The sequence below is a fragment of the Primulina tabacum genome, chromosome 13, assembly GCF_025594145.1.
Source record: "Primulina tabacum isolate GXHZ01 chromosome 13, ASM2559414v2, whole genome shotgun sequence".
Classification (NCBI taxonomy): domain Eukaryota; kingdom Viridiplantae; phylum Streptophyta; class Magnoliopsida; order Lamiales; family Gesneriaceae; genus Primulina; species Primulina tabacum.
The window spans coordinates 2,968,127-2,974,374 of NC_134562.1; the positions used below are offsets into that span (position 1 = coordinate 2,968,127).

The 6,248-nt window shown below is 34.6% G+C and overlaps 1 pseudogene; it reads right to left on the bottom strand.

Annotated features, from left to right (window-relative positions):
* Window positions 1-1,572: 1,572 nt before the first annotated feature.
* LOC142523028 (uncharacterized) lies at window positions 1,573-3,928 on the bottom strand (annotated as a pseudogene).
* Between the last annotated feature and the right edge of the window lie 2,320 nt (window positions 3,929-6,248).

The window sequence follows — 6,248 nt, forward strand, 5'->3', positions numbered from 1 at the left end:
TCTCGAATACCCTTTAAAAACACAGTTTTATGCATTCTAGTAGATAACTACATTTTAAATATGTAAACATGTCTATCATTATCAATTCATGTAATTAAAACAATTTAATTAAAATACATAAGAAATTTGATAACTTGCATGCATGTTGTTCACAAGAACCTTCAAATTTTCGGGACGTTACATGTCCACTCGGTTAGGGTCTAGGATCGAAGGAATTGATGGCTTGTTAGGGCTAGGGTTTGTTCAACAAGGGCAGAAATTTCCAGCAGCTTCCTAGTCTTTTCTATGGGTCTTAAATGGCTTGATTTGTGTTGAAAAATGGTTGGTCAGGTGTTAGTAAGCTATGGTTAAAGTTTGATTAAGTTTCGAGTCGATTCGGGTTAAAACCGAGACTTCGACTCAAGTTTTAAAACGAATTACAAATCTAGTCGAGGAGCTTAAATTTACGTCTAATAAATGTTTATTGGTGTATTTTAAGGTGTTATGGTAAGTTTTGTTGATGGATTCGGGTCGTCATTTTAAGACCCAATGATAAATTGAGAAAGTTAGGGTTTCAGGGGCAAAACGGTATTTTATACCTGAAAATGTTAGACGTTCTGGCAGTGCCTTGAATGCTGCAATGAATGTTAAAATGCTTATTTTGAAATATTATGGAGTTTTATAATGAAAAATGATAAATGCTAAAAGTTGTGTTGCATACTTGGTTTAAAAGAAAAATGATACCTATGTATGAATTTTTATAAGTGATGGATATGATAAAAAAGATTTTGAAAGAAGTGATTTAATTGTGATTAATACGAATACGAATACAAATATGAAATGATATGATGACATGTAAGACCAACGTTCAGTTGTCGGTGATGTCCTCGCCGCCTGGTACCATGGTAATATATAAGATTGATCAATCGACCAAGAAGAAGTGATCGGCTAGCAGCGACAACCAAGAAGATCGGCGGCTGGCGGAGGTGGAAGAAGAAGGCAGCGTGGGGTATAAACATTTTCATATTCTGCTCCTAGCAAGTACATATACTTTAAATATTAAAATTTAATTTTAAGAATCACATTTTTTTATAAAACATAATTTTGTTGATTTTTTAATTATTATTTTGAATTTCATATTTATTGTATTTTACTTTTTGATGAATAAAATAATAGATTTATATAACTAACTATAGTAAGAAGAAATTTTCTTTTCTCGATTTATATCATTAGATAGGAAAAAAATTTATATGAGACGATCTCACGGGTCGTATTTTGTGAGACGGATCTTTTATTTTGAGCATCCATGAAAAAATATTACTTTTTATGCTAATTGTATTACTTTTTATTGTAAATATTGGTAGGGTTAACCCATCTCACAAATAAACATTCGTGAGACCGTCTCACAAGATACCTACTCCATACGAAATATTTAAATCCTTTTACATATAAATTTATGCCAAATTATCCCCACCCCATAGTTTAGGAAATATCAAAAAAATAATAATAAATAAATTATTCCAAATTAAACAAAGAAATTAAAATACCATAGTTGACGTATATATATATATAGAAACACACACACACCTAAAGGAGACAAAAGTTCAATCCTTAAACAAATAACATCGTCGTACTAACTAAATATCGATTTACACCAGAATGGTAGGAAAAAAGAACCCGAGATAAACCCAAAGCTCCATTCCGGGGAGTCCACACCAAAGAACTAGCAGAAAAGTTGGCAAAGGTCTTTCTTTGTTTTCGTACTCCGCATGCTCACAATTTTTTCGATTAACGTTCCAACAAGACTTCATCAAAGTTCCAGTCGCGTACAAGGTCCCTTCTAACAGCATGACTTCTTACCAGTCGAGGGGCACCAGAGGTGACCCCAGTACTTGGGACCGTAGGTTAAGGCATCACTTTAGAGGATGTGATGCTCGGATTAGCTCTATGATGTGGTAATGAAGTTTTCTTGATCAAGCAATTGGCGATTGCGGAACAACGTCCCTGGTCAGAACTTGATGCGGAGTAGCTTCTGAAGGAGTGTGACGGACTTTCTACGCCATGGCAAACAAGACACGCTAGACTCATATTGGTCCTGCAAGAACTATATCAAAACAGGGTCGTCCTTCGATGCCCTGTACTTGATTAAAATATTCAAAGTAGTAAATACATTTCATTAATATTTTTCTAATAAAAGAAAAACCGTAGGACGCGTGCTTAGGAAAATCGTCTGTAGTGACTACCATGGATAAAAGGAGTAAAGGCTGTACTTGAAGATAAATGATGCAGCTGAAGTCAGGCATTTGGTTCTGCTATTAATGTTAATACAAGAGTGACCGTAAAATTTCATTACATTCATAAAGTACGAAAGTTTAGGATCTGAATTGCTTCATGTTTTCATTGGCCAAAATTCAAAAATATTCTTCAAATACCAAAAAGAACTCAAATAAGGGAATTAGCCATCACCATATAAGCATCGAATGAATTTTAAGATGCGTAAACTAGTGAAAAACCAAAACACGACAGGTTTCTCACGATATAACTGCATGTCTTGACTTATTTATTTATTTTTTAGGACTACAATTCCAACTACCGGGTCATTCATCAAAAGGCAAGAAACGGCTAGTTTGAGTATATATATGAATCTGTACACATGGCTACTGGAAGGCAAAGCAAGCGGATTTTCTAACAGCACACACTTTATATTAATTCCCAGTTGTATGGTACCCACTTCTTATTTCCTGAGTCATTCAATTAACTCATTTCCTCTCCTAAATTACATTTTACCCTTTTTCTGAATGAGGGATGACGACAGAGATTGCAGAAGGAATTGAAGTAAACAGCCCGAAACTGAAATGAAAGGAAGATAGTTGGTTTGCCTTTGTGAAATATTTGACGGACATCAAAATTATGTACAAATATAAGGTATTCAATCTACGTATGCACGAAGATAAACAACCAATCCTTCATAATGCAAACAAACTTTGAACTCAATCATCACAAAGGTAGAACAGCTAATAGGAGAAAAATAGCACACATCCAAAATATAAAGATTATTATTGCAAAAACATATATGCAAGATATAGAAATCAGAGAGAGAAAGATCACCATGAGTTGAAACAATATGAAGACAAAAATTACAAACATATACGAGAAGCTGAATGTGCACGGTAACCTTTTGGTTAAATAACCTACATTCAACGAGAAGTAGCCCGGCTCCAATTAAAACCATAAAACTGACAACTTAACGAAAAATCCCGCTCCAAAAACAAAGTAACTCGGTTTTCATTTGCTCCAAGATCATATCACTACACCTCAATACATCTAATCGGATGTCCAAATGTACAAATATTTGGGTTTAACCAACAAGGAACAAGAAACTAATGGCAAAATCCAAGAAGCATGAAACTAAAAACTGAAAGAAAAATGTGGCCAATCATTTAACTTGCATAATTAAGAAAATGTAACATATTTAAGCTAAAATACGTACAAATCAAACACGCCAACTTCAAGGACAAAACACAGCAAAGAATTAATCTGCAAATCAATTTCACAAAGAATCATATATGGCTCACCAAACAGCAATTAAATCAAATTAAAATCACATTTCAAATAATAAAGCTAAATAAAATCAGGTAAATAACAACTTAATCTATCTTTTATCAATCAAGAAACAGAAAACAGCAGAAACCAGTTGGAAATATAGCTGAACAATCAATTCGCGGCGACACAAGAAGATAGCAATGTAAGAAAATTAAAACCCAAGACTAATAATGGGAAGAGTAAACATAAAAGGGATCTGAAAAACAAACCTGAAACTCCGTTAAATTATCGTCAATAACTGTCTGGAGTGAGTGTGGCTGTTAGGTTAGGTTTGATTCCTAGGCAGTGCTGAATCTTGGAAAAAGCATCGTCGGATTCAACACTGAATGTAATAATGTGTCTGTGTGTATATCCTTAACCTTCCAATTATACTACATTACATTGTTTTACCTATCGAGTATGTTCTTAAAAGCATACAGACCAAAGACATGCAGTTACGCAAGGTTTTCACCATATATATCATGTTCAAAGTATCGATTTTTTTAAGGTCCATCATGCTTCTATATAATAAATTGAACAGTTTACCTCTTTGATTGGAGTGCCGTCAGGTTATATCCACCAGGTTTTACAGATTGCTCCTCACAGCCTAACCACGCAGTCGCAACAGATGATTTATGTTGTGAATTACTTCAACAGCACCTAGCACAACCCTATTTCGTTTCCTAACTCATGTTGTATATTAAAGTTGTTCAATTTGATAATAATACATGAGAGGGGCAAAAGTTTTGGTCTTTTTATTCAAACATACAAACTATTATTACGTAATAACCTTTTGTAGAGGAGGAGAAACTTGCTTAGCTACCTATAGTATCCGGAATTACAACACACATAAATTAGTAAGAGAAAATATTACAATGTGCTTGAAAAAAAATGAAAAAGTTGAATGATGTCTTCACCTTCCTTCTGTCTTGGTATTCATAGAAGTCCTTTGTGGATTTGACTTTCGAACTTCACTTCTTGTTTTTAACTTTTCGTTATTGCCTTCAGCTGTGGTTAGCACTATCTCTTGAGTGGGTCGAGTTGGTGGTTGAATGGTCCCCCCATATTTTCTTGAGTTGTCTTTTTCTAGATCATTAATTTAGAAACAGCTTGTTCTTCCATCTTTATCTCCTGGCATAACCAGAAGATATGTGTCTGAATTATATCAGTTGAGATTCATTCCTTGCTTCTTTTAACTATTTGTAGAGATATTTAAAAATCATCAGCTGCTTCCTTATCACCTTTATCCGTCTTTTAGAAAATTTAAAATATGTAAAATACATTTTCTTTAGTTTCAATCTTCGTTTTAAGTCTTGTGTGGATTTATTGTTCCCATTTACCCTTTATTTATAAGTGTATTTGGGTCCAAGTCTTTTTGTTAGTGGGAAAATCATGTGCCTACTTGTTTTTGTCAGGGAATCTTTATCTTTTGTTATCCCAAGGAAAAGTGATTGTGGTCACATGTCCACTTATTTTGTAGCGGAATCTTAAACTTTTGGTCTCCATGAGAAAAGCGTGATTGTGGTCATTCACCACTTGGTCATGTTTCTGCATGATGCTTCTTGTCTGACTTAGATCTGAAGCCCTTGCCAAATTCTAGGCAAATCTGTTCTGACCATCTTCTCACATGAGCCATGTTACAAAATTTCCGACGAGCTTTACTCCCCGGCAGCTTGCTATTCCACAAAAGATTTCTTTTCTTTTCAAATAAATCTTCTGCAATCTTTTTCCTATCATAGTATTTAACATGAACGATTAGTTTACCAAATTATGATAAACTTAAACGGAAACTTGACTTTGTCCATCTTAGTTAGAAAGACACATATACCCCATGCTCTTCTAGTGGAAATGTCATCTTCAATTATTGATAAAACTGAAGCAACTAGGGGTGTTTCTTCTGTCGAAGGATCCTTCATAAATTTGGAGGATCCTTGGTAAATTTTTTAACATTTATTTATGGTCTCCTTGACTTGATAAAATGAAAGGCTTCGTGAGAGCCTTTTTCTTCTGGTTCTGGTGCTATACTGAAAAAGTAAAGGTCCAGAATGTCTCTTCTGGACAAATATTCGTTATTTGTCCGTGTTTCAAGAACCGCTTCCTAAATCCATTTATGTAATCCTGAAATTTCTGGGAAGCTACGTGATATGTTATACTCCGAGGCAAGAGCCCTGAATTCATACCATGCATTTACCTCCTTTGGATATTAATTTGGTTTTATCCAGACCCTATGATATTTCTTGGAAGCATCAACACTGATCGTGGCTGGGTTAAAGCTTATTCTTGTTTTTAATTTCTCTCATTTTTGTTGATACACATGTAATGGAGAATTATAGCTTCATTAGTACCAACCTTAGATTTACCTTTGTCTGTATTTGATCTAAGGTCGATCATTCTTTCTTCAATCCCCGAGGTGAAGGGTTGACTTGAAGACTCAAGATAAGGATCTGGAGTTTCAATTTTTTTCAGTCGACTCATATGGAGATGATCCCTACTTAACACTTGTGCTAGGGGTATTTGAATCCTGTCCTCCAGGTATAAAGTCCTGTACTCGAAAACTCTCCATTTGAGAAACCAGTGGCTTCTCAATGCCTTGGAGGATAGGTCGTTGTATTACAGACCATAGCTGAGTATAATCCTGTAAACATCCTGTAATTCGATCAGAGACAATTCTCTTATCGGCTTGTTGT